Consider the following 19481-nt stretch of genomic DNA (forward strand, 5'->3'; position numbering starts at 1 on the left):
AGCATTTAAGTTGCACTAAATGGTACAGTTATAAAGGAGACTGTTGATATTTACCTACAGTATATTGCACTGTGAATTGTGAATATGTGCATGTGATGTATGTTCTGAATTATGCTACTTTAAAACAGTTAAGTCTATGCTACTTTAAAACAGTTACTCTAAAACAGTTAAGATATATATGTCTGCTAAGGGAGATATTGAACCTTTGAAGTGAATATAGAAATGTATTGCATTTATTGTGATAACCCATTGCAATTATAGGAGACTGCCCATGGGCAGTGTCCCTCTGGGTTACTCCCTTTTTACTTGACCTCTTACGCAAAATAAATTATCTCAAAGCGAGGCCTTAAAAGGACAACACTCGTGTGAGCCGGTATTCCTTCTACTAACTCTCCAAGGAAAAAGAAGAACCTGTGCGGTGGGGTGATTAACACCAGCGACCCCGGTGAGTGCATTACATCTCAACCACTGAGCAGGGTGTTACATTAACATTTTTGCAGTTGTAACTAAAATTGTCAAAAAAGGGATGTATTGGGTATGGGGACCTGAGAGTTGCCAAATATAAGGTTTGCAAAGAGCAGAGGCACAGGATGTAAGGTGACTGATAAATGAATTTTGTGTTTATGTAGCATATTATCTTATTACAAAACTTACTACAAACATTTTTGAAGCAGAGTCGCAGAGCTACATCTACATTTTGGACATCGGCCGGACTCATCATCTACGTAATGGCTTCTTTGTCCTTGATAAATATATGCTCTGTATAATGTTTTTATGTGAGTTTCTTGTAATAAAGAGGATTTTAAAGCACTCCTATTTTCTCCGTGATATTTAAATAAAGTGTCATGGGAAAGAATATCTGGCAGTTCCTGTGACCACGCTAAGGTGGCACGAGACCAGGCTGTTTGTGTAAGTGGGCTAAGGAGTTCAAAATATATTAGTCTTGTTGTGAATTTCTTAAATTGAAATTTTGAAATGATCTTGAATAGGGAATCTTGCATTGATTGTGTGAAGGAATTAGGTGGGAGGGATTTAGCATAGTGTATGAGCTGCATAATTGGAAAAAGAGCACTATGGGCAGTATTCAATGAGAAAAGTTCTCCGTGTTTTGTGGAGAATTTGTGCTTTGTTCGCCTTGGACGGAGCATTTTGCTCTCCAAAAGCGAGCAACCCTATTCAATGTGAAATATTCTCCGTCTTTCTAAGTGATTTTCTCCGTGTCTCTCCGTGTAGCAATTCTCCATCTTTTGATGGGGAGCTGGAATGTAAACTTTTAAACTAAAATTTTTTTTTTTTTTAAATTTTGGTGTAAAAAAATCAGTTTTTTTTCTGTGAAGGGGCATGTTATTTTTATTCATGTGCTTATAGCACATGAATATATATTTAATTTAAAAAAAAATATTTTGTTAAATTTTTTATTTTTTTTTACACAGTGCAGCCAGCAGGGGGCCGGAGCCGCTCATTACATATTCATATATTCACTGCACCCGATCGTTAATATGCACGATCGGGTGCAGTGAATACTGGGTCCCCCGCTGGCTATAGGGGGGGGGCAGCCTGTGCTGCCTGGGTCCCGGAGAGCCCCCCTCCCCTCCACATTCCTCTGGAGCAGCCAGGGAGACTATAATCTCTCTGGCTGCTTCCGTCACCCGGCTTCCTGCCAGCTCCCTGCTGCAGGGGTTAAGACTCGCCGCGAGTGGCGGCGAGTCTTCAATACATTGAATAGTGGGAGGCTCCGGAACATGGAGAGTGCATGGAGAGCGAAATAAAACGCTCTCCATGCACGGAGAACTTTTTCATTGAATACTGCCGTCTGAGTCAATCCAAATGTCTCCCTTAATTGCGTGAAAGTTTTGGTTTTGCCCCCCGGGTGGTTAAGGTTAAACCCTTTGATTTTATAGGGTTAAAAGCTGCGGATTGTATTCCAGGGATAAACGCTGGATTGCCCCATATTGGTAGCCAGGGAGAGTTGGAAGGGTTCTTTCCAAGTGTCTTGCAAAGAAAGTGCCAGGCTTCGTAAGTGTCTCTAAGGAATGTATGCGAGTAGATGTGAGTGGGTATGAGTTTTTTGGGGGAGTGGAGTAGGGCGCTCCTGGAGTAGGGGAAGAATAATCTCTGCAGTTTATTTTTTTTGCATTGAATCAGAAATTAGAATAAATCTATAAAAAAGTTTCATATGTAACAGCAGAATTAAAGAAATGATGGGCATCACATCATAAACTGTTACATTGGTGGAGAGCCAGCAAATTCATAAATATTTATTTACCATATCTACAGAATAGTTTGAATACTTGAAATAAAAAAAAACAAAACTCATCTTTAACAACCAAAGAATACACCGTCCCACAAACATTGCACTTTAATAGAAGGGTAATTATTAGGTCTAGGTTTTGTTCAGAGCAGCAATGTAATAGTATTAACAAGGAAAATTGGAATAGACAAAAAAGAAGAAACTCATCATTGTAAAAAGTATGAGCATTAACGTCAAGATGATCCACTTATTAGGGCCAAATGAAAAACATTTATAAATTCAGGTACAGGTTGAGTATCCCGTATCCGAATATCCGTTATCCGAATTATTCCGAAAACCATACTTTTCAGAAAGTGAGAAAAATTATTTTTTTTTGCTAAAAACTCACTGGGGACATTTGTAACAGCACTACTGAGGGAATGCTATGTCACTGGCACTATATATGTGCAAGGCAATGATTGCTTGGCATTCAAATTCAATATCTTAAATAGTACACAAATTTTGTTTCATGTTTTGAAACCTTGTTTTTTGAACAAATAAAATATATTTCTGTGTATTTTATGTGATAATAAAATATATTTGTGTTTATTTTATGTGTTTATACAGCATAAATGCAAGATACTTCAAAATACATCATTGAAAAATTAAAATATTCCGAAATACGGACTAATCCGTTATCCAAAATTCTCCTGGTCCCGAGCATTTTGGATACGGGATACTCAACCTGTATATGATCTTTTATCCAGAAAACCAGTACATATGTACTTACAAAATATACAAACCTGAAAAAGAAAATGTACATTTGTGCTGCTGCTCTATGGTTTCAATTCTGAGAAGTTTGTGCCTCGGTACTGTGAGGAGTGTAGCCAACTATTTTAACAAGAAAGGGAATGGCAAGGCCAGTTGGGGAGATACACAGGGGTCCATCACAACAGTGTCTGAACAGATTTTAAGCATAGCGCCCCAATCTACAGAAAGACACCATACCTGGAAACCCAAGAGAGATTGCAAGGTTCTCCAAAAAAACGAAAGTTGGAGGATGTACATCACAGTATAGGAACACGAATATAACAGATGTTATTTTCGATGAAGAAAGTAATAATAATATGACCAAATTAGAGGGTTTGGATTTACGTGGATCTCAAAAAGGCATTTTAGTGGCTCTCAGATGTCACGTGTTTAAAATAGCCAATAAGAAAAATCCAGACAAATCCAAACTTGGGTTGGTTTTGGCATTAAGAACATAGTAACTCCAAACCCACATATCTCTAAACCAACTCAAGGTACTTGAGCTTACATTTCTATGTACTTGGTAGCCCATTACTGATCTTCCATGATTGCATCTTACGAAAGCTAGAACTTGCTGGTACTCTAACCAGTCATAGTTTAGCAAACACACTGAAAGAATTTTTGTCCAGCAAAAGTTAATGGCACATCCCCAATCTAGAAAATCTGGACACTCCTCTATATCTATATTATTATAGATTGAGGTTCTATATTTTTGTTTTAGAGAGAAAGTTTAAATGGGACAAATCCTTTGTGAAAATATTCCTAAAATAGAATAGAATTACCACACTCTCAATAAGACTGTAGATTTTGACACATTGTTAAAATAAAAAACATCTAAAAAGGAATAATTCAAAGACTGTACATTTTCGAGGGTGATAAAAGAACCCTCACATGATAAAAGGGGGACTATTTAAGTGTATCATCCCATAAAGAAGACTAAAGTTACTTTTACATTTAGTACTAGGGGTAAAAACAGATAGAACGTACGCACGCGTGCGTGTGAAGTGTATGTGTATATATATTTTACATCAAAATAGGCCTGTGTAATTCCAACAAGTAGCCTTCTATACACAGACCTATAGATCCAATGCAATAGTCTCATTTCTGCTAATTTATGGGCTGTAGCTATATATAGTGCATATACAACACCAGGTGCCACAACCCAGCATCCGTATGAAAACCAGATCCATTAAATGCGTCTTTCTTGGAAGGTATTCAATTCTATTTAAACTGAAGACAAAGATACATGTGAATATTTGAATTTAAAAAAAGCTACACATTAGATCTTTAAATGACTTTGATCCTTTCCATGCCAGCTGGGCCTGCACTATATTGCCATATAGAGTAAGCCCCTTTGACAGGGCTTGAGGGGTAATACGTATATACAGATAGGCGTTAATACACACCAATAATTTGGAAAGGAGCTCTATGGGCAGAGTTTCCTCTCTCCGATCCATCCAGCATTACACTTAAACAAATGAACAGAGTATTTGAGAAACACATAATCACACTCCAGTGTACAAAGATAAAAAAATAAATGTACAATAAAAAGATTGGGTAAATTAGAAGGGGCTTCTTTGTCTTGAATTCTTCTCCAACTAATAAAGACGCAGCACTGTAGGCAGCCCAAAACACACCAAAGAGCTTTATTATTGTAGAAACAATTTCAAAGGGTCGAACCACTAGAAGTGCAGGAGCAATCACAATTAATGGAAGCAGGGAGTATCCTATTACACCAAGAACCTGTCCATAAGCCACATCTCCACCAAGTACCCTTGCAAGTAGGAAGATGGTCAATGATCCAAATATCCAAATTGTTCTGATCCAGGACACAACTCTAAATTGTCCATATAGAGAGATCATTGAAAAGAATAGGACAATGGCTAGTGGTCCCCAGAAATCCGGGTTGTCTCGAACTACTTGTCTGTTGAACCCAAGCGATGGCATTGGCATCAAAACACATCGTATTTTGTAGTAAATATCCTTAAGATCAATGTCCAACTCCTCCAAAAGAGGTTTGTTGTCTTCGGGATCATTTTCTTCTACTTCTAGCAGCCATCCATAACCCCTCTGACGAAGAAATGTGGTGGCTGTGGATTCTTTTGTAAAGTCTCCACCAAGATTTAATTTCATATCAGGAGCCGCTATAGAGCCACTAAGATCGTCCGCCTCCGTAGAAGACACGAAGGTGAAGTCCCCGGGGTTGTTGCTATGCGGGTGTACAGCGGGGCCCGGCGGCTGCATCCTCCTGCTACTGCTGCCCGCCGGGAAGAATAATTTTTAATCTAGTGCCGGTATGGTGTAATGGTCAGAATCCAATCCAGTGCATATCTGGGCAATAGTTGCATAATATAGGTGAGTTTGGGGATTAAGACTGATTTTATCACCTCCGTTCGTCCCAGTAGAGAAAGAGGTAGATCCTGCCTATTTTCTGTAAAGATGGTAAAAAGTTTAATTTATAGAGATGTTCAAGTTTGTTGGGAATTTGAATACCCAGGTATTTGATGTGGGAGAATTGTGACCGAATAAAATGTAATTCTGGATTGTCCGGGAATTGGGGGGGGAGGGGGGGGGGTTGACCAGAGAGTGTTAGAAGTTCTGACTTATTTATGTTAATTTTGTAGCCAGAGAAGATACCATATTGTCGTATAAAATCAATGGCTATGGGGATGGAGTGTTGGGGACCAGACAGAAACAGCAGCATGTCATCTGCGAAAAGAGATAGGTCCATATCATTATCACCAAGGGGTATGCCAGTATATTGGGGGGACGAGCGGAGGGCTACTGTGAGGGGTTCTAGTGCCAGGGCAAATAGTAGAGGCAACAGGGGGCACCCCTGCCTTGTTCCTCTTAAGACTTGGAAAGGTTCTGAGATAGTACCATTGCAGATGATTCTGGAGGATGAGGCATTATATAGGGTTTTTAACCAGGAAATAAAAATTTCTGGGAAATCATATCTCTGTATGGTGAAGAATAAGTGTTCCCAGTGCACCATGTCAAAGGCTTTCTCCGCATTCAAAAAGAGTATGGCCCTCGGGGTCCCCAACATGGTGCCCTGGGATTTACAAATCACTGAGAGAACCCGTCTAATATTCATAACTGGGTGACGGCCCGTAACAAAGCCCGTTTGGTCGAGGTGGACCAATGTGGGGACTATAGTTTTAAGCCTGTCAGATAGAATTTTTGTTAGTATCTTATAATATAAGTTTAGGAGGCAGATAGGCTTGTAGGAGGCGGGGTCTGAGGGGTCTCTCCCTGGCTTGGGAATTACTCGGTTATTTGCCGCATTAAAATGGGTGGGGATAGTTTTAGTATGAAGAAGGGAGTTGTACATGGTAACCATACATGGAGCCACTTGGTGAAGAAGGAGTTTATAATAGTCAGATGTAAAACCGTCTGGACCAGGAGCTTTACCCGACTGAAGGTGTGATATAGCGGAAGTCACCTTCTGTAGTGTAATATCTGATGTGAGAAATGGCGTTAATTCATTGCTCAGCTGGGGAAGAGTAAACTGTTCCCAAAATTGGGTTTTTGGGTGTCATCTGATGCAGGGAGTGAGTATAATTAGGAATATAATTTATTAAGAACATCTGCAATTTGACTATTTGAGGTAGTATAGGTGCCATCAGGTTGTTTTAGCGGGTGTATTGTGGATGGGGTTCTTTGGCCTTGTAGTAAGTTAGATAAGAGCCTACTCGACTTATTGCCAAATTTATTAAATTTAAACTCCTTGCGGAATGTGTACCATGCCTCTAATTTAGAAAGAGAGAGTTTGTCAAATAGAGTTTTATCTTTTACATGGGTGGAGCGGGCCTCTGGGGACAGGTGGGATTTAAAGAGTTGGAATGATAAAGTGAGGTTATTTTGGGCAGAAACATATTCAGATGTCAACTTAAGTTTTTTATGGGCAGAAGAATGATCTTATGGCCCCCCAAAGTACTGCTTTCTAGGCTTGCCAGTATAAGAGGGGGTTAGTTTTTAAAGTTTCAGCATTATTGGCATGATAATTTTCCCAGGCCTTCAGTACTGCAGCCCTCAGTGTGGCAGAGGTTGCCAGGGAGGCTGGGCATCACCATGATATAAACGATGAGCTCTCTGTAGATAGAGTAAGTTTAACCCGCATGGTCAGATAGGAAAATCGTTTCAATGCCTGTCTCTTCCACCTTAGGTAGCAGGGAGGCTGAGGTGAGGACATAATTGATTCGGTATAGTTTGCCAATAGAGGCAGAGAGACAGGTGAATTATTTTTCAGTGGAATGTAGGGCTCGCCATATGTCTAAGAGCTGCATTCGTGAAGCTAGAGCCATCACCCCAAATTTGGGCTGACGTCTGGTTGTGGTGTTTTGAATTTGTCTGTCTAACATAGGGTAAGCTAACATATTAACATCCCCACACAATAGTATCGGTAAATGCAGGTAAGGCGAAATCAAAGAAATGAGTTTACACAGGTAATGCTTAGAATAAACATTAGGTGCAAATATGTTTACACAGACATAAACCTTATCAGATATTGTGAGGTGACACATTAAGTAGCGGCCTTCTGGGTCCGCGTTAATATTAGTGGCCGTTATTGGGAGTGAAGCCTTCGTCAGGATCACCAAGCCTCTTGCTTTAGAAGTGTAAGGAGAGGAGGCCTGCACTTTCCATCCTAAAATAGAGAGTTTAAGGGATTCCTCGGCTGTGAGATGGGTCTCCTGAAGAAAAGCTATGTCTATGTGCAGCTTAGACAAGTACAGCAGAATTTCCTTGCATCTGACAAGTGGCCTGGAGCTGCAGGCTAAAGGAAGACATAGTGAAAGTCATTAGCAAGACTACAGGTCTGACCCTGAAATCAAAACTGAGATTGCAATTGCACTATATATATATGAATTGTATCTAAGATCAGACCGAGGAATACAGCATTCAGCATTCAAATAGTAAGCAACAGCAAATCTAAAAAGAGTTTGAACCTCAGAGCAATTTTTGGAAACATATGTTGTGCTCTATTTAATGTGATATGGCTTGATTAAATCAGCTGATGCATACAGAACACAAGTGCCCCCTTGTGAGTAAACTCCGAATTACAGTTACTATGCCTATAACAAGGTGAAAGAGGCATCCTTTCTATAAACCGCTGAGCGCCTGATGCCCCTCACCAGTCAACAAACCTTGAACCCAAAGCACCATCTCCTCCCCTTCTTTCCCCTTTTGTAACCTTCCCCTTGTACCTGAAATAACCAGTCGGAGTATAGTATTTTTGGCGAATTAAATGGTCACAATTTATTAACTTGATTTCAGATTTACTGTTACTTAATTTGGGTGGCAAAGATAGCACTGCGGTCCACCAGCCCTTATCAACTGAATCATGTAACCGCCTGGGGGGCCGGGATCCCCTTCTCGCAACTGACGACCTGTACCCGTGGGTGATCCCGTTTTGCCCCCCCGACGCCAGGCCTGGCGCCCACCTTGGCTGGCCCGCAGTACTTCCGCCCCCGACGCCAGGCCTAGCGCCATACCATGGCTGGTCCGCAGTACTTCCGTCTGCTGCTTTGCCTTCTTGAAGTTGCTTAATGTTGTTCCTTCTTCCTCTTGTGGTGGGTGGGTGGGATCCTTGCGGGGGGTTGCTTCTGAGTGTAATGACCCCCTTCCTGCAAATTTACTGTTACTTAATTTGGGTGGCAAAAATAGCACTGCGGTCCACCAGCCCTTCTCACAACTGAATCATGTAACTGCCTGGGGGGCCGGGATCCCCTTCTCGCAAATGACAACCTGTAACCGCTGGGTGATCCCGTTTTGCCCCCCGACGCCAGGCCTGGCGCCCACCTTGGCTGGCCCGCAGTACTTCCGCCCCCGACGCCAGGCCTAGCGCCATACCATGGCTGGTCTGCAGTACTTCCGTCTGTTGCTTTGCCTTCTTGAAGTTGCTTAATGTTGTTCCTTCTTCCTCTTGGGGTGGGTGGGATCCTTGCTGGGGTTGCTTCTGAGTGTAATGACCCCCATCCTCCCCCTTCCTTAAGTATGGCCTATCCACTGGGGAGGGGCCATTTACCTTTTGTTCTTCACCTTATCTTCCCTCTTGCTTTAAGCTGGCACCTACCCTACCTGCCTTCCCCCCTGCAGCAATTATGTCTCTTTTTTGTGGAGCACAGGCTGAGCGTTTATACTCATTCGTTGCTATTTGCAGCTCATTCTCTTTAAACCGCTGAGCGCCTGATGCCCCTCACCAGTCAACAAACCTTGAACCCAAAGCACCATCTCCTCCCCTTCTTTCCCCTTTTGTAACCTTCCCCTTGTACCTGAAATAACCAGTCGGAGTATAGTATTTTTGGCGAATTAAATGGTCACAATTTATTAACTTGATTTCAGATTTACTGTTACTTAATTTGGGTGGCAAAGATAGCACTGCGGTCCACCAGCCCTTATCAACTGAATCATGTAACCGCCTGAGGGGCCGGGATCCCCTTCTCGCAACTGACGACCTGTACCCGTGGGTGATCCCGTTTTGCCCCCCGACGCCAGGCCTGGCGCCCACCTTGGCTGGCCCGCAGTACTTCCGCCAACGCTAGGTCCTAGGACCGTAGCCCGCCACCCTACCGTGACCCTACCTCGCCCTGGACTCTAGTCTGATGGGTTTTTCTGTCCCCTAATGCCTGCTGGTGTCCTAGTCCCCAGCTTACTCTCTGCCCAGATGGCTGTGACCGAGCTATGTTCTTGTCCATACTGTGCTCTGACCTTTGTTGCCTGTTGTTGTGGTAACACCTCGTCTTCACAATCTGCCATAAGTGATGAGAACAGGTTAAACCTTGCAGCTGAGCCTGCGGTGCTGCCTCCCTAAAGGCTTCGCATTTTCCCCTGGAGAGGGCATCGGCTACTTTGTTGTCTACACCTGGCACGGAAGTTAATGTTGTGTTGCAGACACCCCAATACCAGGTGCCTGATCAGGTTAATCGCTGGCGGGGAGGAGGCCTTTCCTTGTTGACCACCTGCACCACCCCAAGTTGTCACACCAGAAAGTTATCTCCTTGTTGGCTAACCTGCTGCCCCACAATTCAACTGCTACTATTATTGGGAACAGCTCCAGAAGCAGCAAGTTCTTAGTCAGCCCCTCCTCTGCCCAGCTCTGGGGCCACAGCGCCGCGCACCATTCTCCCTCTAGGTAATCTCCGAAGCCCCATGACTCTGCTGCGTCCGTGTATAGGTGTAACTTCTTGTTTGGCACAGGTGGTGCCAGCCGGATCCTTACTCCATTGACTTTCTAGAAAAAGGTTTCCCACATGAGCATGTCTTCTCTAATCTCTGCTGTTACCTAAGTGATGCCCCTTTTTGTCCCCGCTGTGGCCCTTTCCAGTTTGAGACAGAAGATTCTGCCCATAGGGATCATCCTGCACGCAAAGTTTAGTGACCCCAGCAATGATTGGAGCAGTTTTAGTGTCAATTTCTTTGCCCTTGCGTGCTCGATAATCTGCCCCAGGAGGTTGGACACCTTGTCTTCTGGTAACCCAAACGTCTTGTCTGAGGTGTCTATTTCAATGCCTAGGTAGGAGAGCCTTGTTGTTGGTCCTTTTGTTTTTTCGGTTGCTATTGGTACCCCAAATGTGTGGAATAGCGCCTGGGTGGATTTGAGCAGCTGCTCGCGTCTATCGGTATTAGCCTGGCCAACCATTAGAAAGTCGTCCAAGTAGTGTGCCATTGTCTTACTGCCTGTTCCTGCTTCCACGCACCAGTGCAGGAACGTACTGAATTTTTCGAAGAAAGCGCATGAAATGGTGCAGCCCATTGGTAAGTATAGGTCAATGAAATAACTGCCCTCAAATTTGAGGCCCATGAATCTTTGACTCTGGGGGTGAAGCAGAAGGAGCCTGAATGCTGATTCGATATCAATCTTCCCCATAAGGGCCACTTCCCCGCAGCTGCGCACTATTTTGAGCACGTCCTCAAAAGACTGGTAAGCCACGCTGCACTGCTGTTTTTCTATAGTATCGTTTACCGACCCTCCTGTGGGGTATGACATGTGCTGTATTTATATGAATTTTCCAGGCGTCTTTTTTGGTACTACCCCCCAAGGGGGACACTACTAGCTGCTGTAAAGTGGGTTCCTTCTCCAGAAACTCTGCATCTTCTTTGTTGTTGTACCATCCTAGCCATTTTTGCCTGTTTTTAGTTGTATCGGGGTTGCTGCCTTACTTATTGCGCTGATCTCATTCTGTTTTAGGCACTGTGTAACCCCCTGATCTCTTGTAGCATTCCTTTGCTGGGTGCCCTTTGCCACAGTGTCTGCATGCGTGCCTGTATTTGCAGTACTGGCCCCTGGTGCTGTATGTGCTGTTGTATGTGAAGCATTATTGGGGACAGCTCCAGTAGCAGACCCTCCTCTTGCCTGCATGCCGGGTACCTCATACCTCCTCCATGCTGGCCTTAACTTGTTCTTTCCTGGGGCCCCATGAATGGCCATGCTAGCTTCACCCCTCCTTCCTGTCAAGGAAGAGTACTTTTGCATACTACGCTTTCTGCATTGTCGTAGCACAGTGTCCGTCCAGGTCATCAGCCTGCCCGCCTCCTCCGATCATTAGGCATCTGCATGTGGAAGAAGAAGGGTTGCACTGCGAGGTGACATAAAACATGTTAGTTTGTACTGTGTGTAAATACGTTGGACCATGCAGCCTCCCAAACCTGAGCAATAATCCTATAATGCCACCTCCATGCATTCTCCTTTTTCCGTTTCTTAAACTGCCTCTATCCATATACAAGTGACTGAATTTGCGCTGATAACTACCCCCATGGAATTTGTAACGTCCCCTTAAGCCCCATTGGCATTAGACACTTCACTAAGCTTGTTCAGTAAATAGTTCATTACCTTTGTTCTAAATGACCATGATAGAGAACTTGTACTAAGCTTAAACAGAGAACCCAATTTCCTAATGAAAATTGGGGTTGTTAAACTGCTAGCATGTTGTCGAAGGGGCTGTTATCCCTCGTATTTGCATAAAGGTTAGAAGATTTAGCCACCACATTGCTGGCAGGTGCACTGCGCATATGTCTGCTTGCATTCTTCTGATCCCTGTCATTATTGCAGCTATGATGGTTTACTACCCAAGTTACATAAAATGACACAGCTTTTCTTATAATTATTGTGCTTTGCTTATTCCATGTCAGAATTTCCAGCACATTCCTCCTAATTGGCAAGCTAATGCACACTGAGCAGTTACCTGTACTGTGCAGTTTATTTATTGATTTATTAACAGATTCTAATATAGCGCAGCAGATTCCGTTACAGTGTCTTATATAGCGCCAGCAGATTCCGTTACAGTGTCTTATATAGAGCAGCAGATTCCATTGCGCTTTACAATTGTAAACAGAGATAAAACAAACTGGCTAACAACAGCTAGACTTGGAGGGAACATTATGCGTACGCCCATTTTTATTTATTTATTTACTTATTTATTTTGCCTTATCTGTTAAAGGATCCATCTACCTTTGCACCCAGCATCAGTAATATTTCTTCCATGCGTAGGCCATGCATGTACCGCAAACTTAGTTGCTATCAGAACTATGGTTCCATCCCTGTGCCCTTATTAATAATACCCATTACATATTGCGCAGCGCTTTACCGAGAATATTTGAACATTCAGTCTAATACTGAAGTAAAATGCTAAACATGCACAAACATAATGAATTCACTTATTGATATCATGTACTACCATTATGATTGTACATATAACATGTAACAATGAAGTTTCTATTTTGTATGCAACACCATGTTATACTTCTGAATGCAGCTTAATTTAACCTGATACAATATATCATTCCCCCATTCAGCGACATCTTTCTAATACTGTATATTATAACCCTATGATGCCTTGCACGCTGAAAAATGTGCCACCATATTAATTCTCCTGCCTTATATTGCATTATTTTAACATTATAAATATACACTTGCAACCATGCATTCCCATATTTGCATTCTGCCTCTTACATTATTGATTAGCCATATCTTAATAACGCTGCTACGCAATATTATATTATGTTACTGAAAAAAACAATTCAGTTTTTCCAACATTTATCTGTACAAAACTATGCATTTGTTTTCCATTGCTAGGCAGCCTGGTTCATGGTTCATGTTGGGAGGAGTAGATGCAAGGTGAAAGGCGATATCATCTCTATCAAAGAAAATCCCCCCTGCTATGTCATGTAAACAAGCCCTTAGTAATTTCATTAAGGGGGGTGGGGGGGGGGGGATCATGAGACTTGTTTTAAACTTGCTTGTCTCCATTGGGCCTAATTCTCTGCTTTGCTAAAGGTTGCAGGGAGTATAATCTTAAATCCCTTATATATATAAAGTACTTATATTTTGGCCTTGCCCCTTGTAGTAACCTCCTATTAAGCAGCATTGAACTACTCCTGCACTGAATCCCAGCTGTACTGTTAGGTAATTGGTGTACAAACCCTATAAGGTGCCTTTATTCCTTAGGGGAAAGTTGCCCAAACAGTATGTGGTATTACTGAGAGAGGACAGATGCATAATAAGAGAGCAGCAAAGGTACTCATTCCCACTGTGACCAGGCAGAACCAGAACCTCTGTGACCAGGCAGAACCAGAACCACTGTGACCAGGCAGAACCAGAACCTGTGTATGCTGCATTGACTATTGAATTCATAACATACATTGGGAGTTTGTGACGGGCGACTATAGAGGGTGGCAGGCAGTGTTCCCTCTAAGCTGTGCGCACGTGCGCGCGCACACAACTCGGCAAACGTGCGCACACACATTTCAACAGAGCGCACAAAGCAGCAGTGGACCCTTGTTGCAGTTATGGACTCAATTAATGTATGTTTCACCCATTAACTACATTGTGTGCTGTGTTTTGAATGTTTAAACGTTTAATATCATTTTGAAGTAAAGTTAACACAAATGCTGAATGTCATTTTCCAGTTATATATAAGTGACGCACAAAAATTAAAATTTCCTTCCAAAGTTGCACAGCCAAAATCTTTTGCCGCACACAGCCTTCGTAAAATTAGAGGGAACATTGGTGGCAGGGTGCCGAATAGGAGATTAAGTAAAATAATAAGAAGGAATACTTGTAAATAAATAGATACTTAGCATAATTTCTGGTTCCATTTCTTGCTGCTGGATGATCCTTGCTGGGGTTGCTTCTGAGTGTAATGACCCCCATCCTCCCCCTTCCTTAAGTATGGCCTATCCACTGGGGAGGGGCCATTTACCTTTTGTTCTTCACCTTATCTTCCCTCTTGCTTTAAGCTGGCACCTACCCTACCTGCCTTCCCCCCTGCAGCAATTATGTCTCTTTTTTGTGGAGCACAGGCTGAGCGTTTATACTCATTCGTTGCTATTTGCAGCTCATTCTCTTTAAACTCGGTGTGGTATATTGGCAATGTCTAGATCAGTGATTTTCAACCTTTTTACCTTGCGGCACACTAAATAAGTTTTAAAAATTCCCAAGGCACACTATGATCCCCACAGGGCAAAACACATTGGCCCCCACAGGAAAAACAAACAAACCTATTGGTCCTCATATAAAAAAAAACAATCACATTGGTCCCCACAAGTAACAAAAATAAAATACGTTGGCCCTTTACATGAAAAGAAGAGACCAGTTTAACTGGTGGTGACTGTAAACTGGTTTGGGCATCTCTAGATCTGGGGGCACACTTGAGAACAGCTCAAGGCACACTAGTGTGCCACGGCACAGTGGTTGAAAAACACTGGTCTAGATCAACTCCACACGGTCGACACTGGAAAAACGAAGCCACATGCAAAAGGCTGACACATAAAAAGGTCAAGAACTGAGGACGTGGACACCCAATTAGTGAACTGCTTCAGTCACCATGCTTTGGGCCACATGAACTCCTAATTGAAATCCACGTGGATGGCAAAATATGAAAAAATATGAAAAACCCCACCCCCAAAAAAAGCCCATGTCGACTATTTCATGCATCGACTATAGCACTATGTCAACTGTTTTTGCTTTTTTCGACCTTTTCACCATATGGTGTTGACACACTGACTTAACCTAGACACTGTGTATTTACTATCCGGATACCATGAAAACATATCTGAGTATTTTTTTTCTTGTTCTGAGTACATGATCCCACACTGCAGAATAATTCCCTTCAGCTGTTACATATTTGCCTAGGGATGGTCTATGTGATAATGAAATCCTACTATTGCAGATGGCCTGAAAGAAGCACTGATTGCCAGCCTAGGAATGGAAGCATTGGCATAAACCACAAACAGGACTGATCTGCATTCCCAGCTTTCTGCTATTACCTTCCTCCGTCGCCCATACATGCAGGACGATGGCGGATATCACTGCAGAATGCAGCATGGCCCCCTCTCACGTACCTGCCATTGCGCATTGCTGCCGGCATTGGCAAGTGTGTGCTGACAGTCACAATATCAGTTGTTGTGTGAGCAACCGTTTCCTGTTACTGTGCATCACATCATTAATACACCATTCACAATGTGTCATCATATTGTAATACATGGTGTATAGTGTTCCCCTCTGTAACCTGCCATATATCCTATCATTCTTACCAGTTTCTGTGTGACTGGAGCTGGCAAAACTGATGACGGCTTCTGGCTGCCAGTGAGGGGTGTCAGCGGCTGTAGTGACAGTTGTAGCTTTTGCTGGTTGTGATAAATGGGACTCCTGACACGGAAAGGACACGTCTTCTACATGCTCATCTGCTGGACAGAATCACAGTAGGGACAATGATCAGAAGATTGCTAAGAGTATAGGAAACAGCAAGGGTGAGTCAGAGAGAATGTGCAGTGATTAGCCTCAGACATGGGGTATATGACATTGGAGTGTATGGTATGTATAAAAACATAAAGGTACATTTACTAAGATGGGAGTTCTATTGATGGGATGTTGCCCATAGCAACCAATCAGATTCCATACATTATCCTCTAGAAGGAGCTAAATAAATAAGTGCAATCTTATTTGTTGCTATGGGCAACATCCCATGTCCAATAGAACTCCCATCATAGTAAATTTACCCCATAGAATTTTCCATCTATTCTGCCCCTTTTTCTTCTGGTTCCTATATCCCTCTCCTCCTCAGTAGTTTCCATTATAGTACCTTTGATACTGAATTTAGCCTTTGGATTTTTAAGACCCAATTGATTTTACTGTTTTTTTTTTACATGAGCCCCTTTCCTAGCACTGTCGCATATGATGTGATTACAGCCAGGACTATGTTACATAGCAAGGCACAACAATGCGACCTCGCTGCCCAGTGGTGTCCTCATGCTGCAGATATGGAGAACAGATCTCCACTGGCTCCCGGCATTCCCCTGGAGTGACCTCACTTCTGGAACCTCACCCCAGAATACCGTGTAACCGGCATTCTGGAGTGTATGCACCAGGGAAACGTGTGCAGCAGGGTGGCCCGATCATCACTTCATCACCCCTGACACAAGATCCACTCTGATAGTAGTGAAAATAGGCAGTGGCAAACGCAGGATTTTCAGAAGGGGGTTTCCAGAGAGGGGCGGAGCAAAGCACGGAGATGGACACGTAGGTGACCCAGTATAGCTCGGGTCAGTTAAAGTATTATAGATAGACCAAATGTATATAAATAATAATTATATATATATATATATATATATATACACACACACACACACACACACATACAGGGGCGTCAACAGCAGTGCCCCAGCAATGTATTGGGGCACCTACCGATCCTCCAGCGGTAGGATCCGTAGGTACCACCTACCCCCAGGTGGTAGGTGGTATTATATCAACCGCTTAGCATGTAGGGCCTGGATCAGTAATTTCCACTAATTACCCCTTTACTGCAAAGATGGTGGGAGATGGGGTGGGAGAAGGGGGCATTGGGCTGAATGAAGGGGCCCTGATACATCATTCCAGGGTGGTAGAGGATGTTTAATATGCAGAGGAGGGGTGTATAGTGGAGTGGGCTTATTATTCATAATTGTCTGGTAGGAGGACAGCTTGCTTGACTGCAGATATCTCCAGTTCCCAGAAATAGATTTCTTATATTTTAATGGAATTAAAAACGAGAGAATTCCACCTACCAAATGGTATTGGGGACTAGGGGATCTGAATTCAGGAGGAAGAAGCAATCTACCAACGAATATATAAAACTACATACAGGTGTGTGGAGCTGGAGCAGTAAACAGCTGCTGGAAGGCTGATATCTCTGGTTCTGGGTACAGTAGAGACAAGCTGCTAGTATCCATCAAAGAGGGGGAGTCCCAGCTTTTGGAATATACCCTCAGAAAAACTCTAAGTGAGACAGAACCTGAAATATCTGACTGGGAAGAGCAATTTACAAGCTTGGATGGGGACCACTGCTTTGAAGTCAGATATCTCCAGTTCCCAAGGGCCGATTTTTAAAATTCTTGTACCCCTGGAAAGAGGGGACCCTCAGCTTTCAGCCTAGGCCCCTTAGACTCCTGGGGGGATTTCTGGGTACTCAGAAACTTCCCCTGCGTGCGCTACTGAAAATAGGGACTGTGTGCAATTGGTTTTCACTACTATCATTCACATTGAAATTTTGGCTATCGTGAAGCGGTATAGCCTTAAATAGGGAAGTGCTGCATTTGGGGTTTCTGAGCATTAGCACCATTTAGAGAACACAATTTAAATTTAAATACATGATTCACTCTGCATATACCATGGGTACCATGGGGGTGGAGCAGGTAATAGAATATTGGGTTTGGGGACTATCAAATAGCTGGTGTGTGAGTGTGTGTGTGTGCAAAACACGCCCTAGATATATTTGTAATGAAAATATTTTATTTCAAGTACAAGTAATAGAAAAGGCCTCAACAATTTCTGAGCAGCTTTTCAGGAAAAAAAAGATAAGTGGTTAAACTGTAATTGCCACATTCGCACCCATTCATCTAGTCCACATTTTCTTAAACTCGGTCCTCAGGACCCCACACAGTGCATGTTTTGCAGGTCTACTCACAGAATCACAAGTGAAATATTTAGCTCCACCTGTGGATCTTTTAAAATGTGTAAATGAGTAATGAATGCACCTGTGCACTAGCTGGATGACCTGGTAATTGTGAACTATGTGAGGTCCTGAGGACCGAGTTTGAGAAACACTGTTCTAGTTTATCTAGAGCTTCAGAGCTTTCACCCCTCCTGATGGTGTACACCCTGTTGCATTCTTGTGTGTCATCTGCATAAATACATACTTTCCCTTCAATATTAATGACAGCAACAAAGATGTTAAAAAGCACCGGTCCAAGTACAGATTGCTGGGGTACTCCACTGGTAACATTTCCACTCCATTTACTACAACTCTTCAGTTCCAATTCTGCAACCAAGATCTTATCCATTCATCAGTCATAGGATCCATTCATCTATCATAGGGCTCTTCATTGCGACTGCCTGAACTGGCTGGTTACCCATTGGGCTCCAAGCAGTTTAATGAGAATTTGGGTTAAATTCATGCTGCGAGCGGTGCAAGTGCCGGTGCCGTTGCCAATGTTGAAATGCTGCAGCACCAAAACATTGATCCCATCAGCACTTGATTGAGCCCTTAGCATCCACTCCTAAGCATTCCAGTTCTAGCTTGTGTCATCATAAGAACACAGAAAGTAGGCAAGGGGGCTCCAATAATAGTTGAACAGTTCCTGGTGGAAAGAGGACTCACCACGGGTGACTTGCAGAGCCGAATTTCCCATTAGGCACGTGAGGCACGTGCCTAGGGGCGGCACATGTTTGGGGGCGGCACTTGGATGCCTGTGATGGTACTGTCAGCCCAAAGTGTACCAATAACTGCAAAATATCCACTGTACTGTACCGTATTCCATCTTAAATAGAGTGTAAATGATAGGACATGCAGATACTGCCCCTGTAAACTGTCCTACTTAGTAATATGTATACATAATAAAAGAACGTCACAGTTGGTGGCTTATTTTTTTTTTTTTTTTATAATCGTTTTTATTGTTAGTGGCTTTTTTTAAATAAATCCATTATATTGGCTATTATCAAATGAGGGCTTATAAGTAATCAATAAAAATAATATAATTAGACAGGGGGTAGCATTATTGTTGTGCCTAGGGGCGCCGCCATCCCTAAATCCGCCCCTGGACGCAAGGTGTGTGTATGGTGTGAAGAGAGCAGAAGAGGAATAAGTATGGGGAGGTGGGAGAATGGGAAAGAGGAACAATGAGTTATGAGGGTGTTGTTGGAAATGGTTGAATAAGGATGTATAGATATGATAGATGGGGCACAGGGAGAAAAAGGAGGGGGACAGATACTCGGCAGAGAAAGGCGGGACAGCCAGATAAATTGGAAAGCAACCAAATTCTGGGTAGAGAGGGGGTGGCAGCAAGATGCTGGCCAATGAAGAGAGAAGAGGACTGATGCTGGGCAGAGAGAGGGAGAGGACAGATGCTGGACAGGGAGAGGGAGGAAATATCCTGGGCAGAGACAATGGACAGATGTTGGGCAGGA

General features: G+C 43.0%; 1 pseudogene; it reads right to left on the reverse strand.

The window, feature by feature from the left end:
* Positions 1-3000: 3000 nt before the first annotated feature.
* On the reverse strand, positions 3001-5304 carry LOC146008762 (protein YIPF4 pseudogene; annotated as a pseudogene).
* Between the last annotated feature and the right edge of the window lie 14177 nt (positions 5305-19481).

The sequence above is a fragment of the Crinia signifera genome, chromosome 1, assembly GCF_055691185.1.
Source record: "Crinia signifera chromosome 1, ASM5569118v1, whole genome shotgun sequence".
Classification (NCBI taxonomy): Eukaryota; Metazoa; Chordata; class Amphibia; order Anura; family Myobatrachidae; genus Crinia; species Crinia signifera.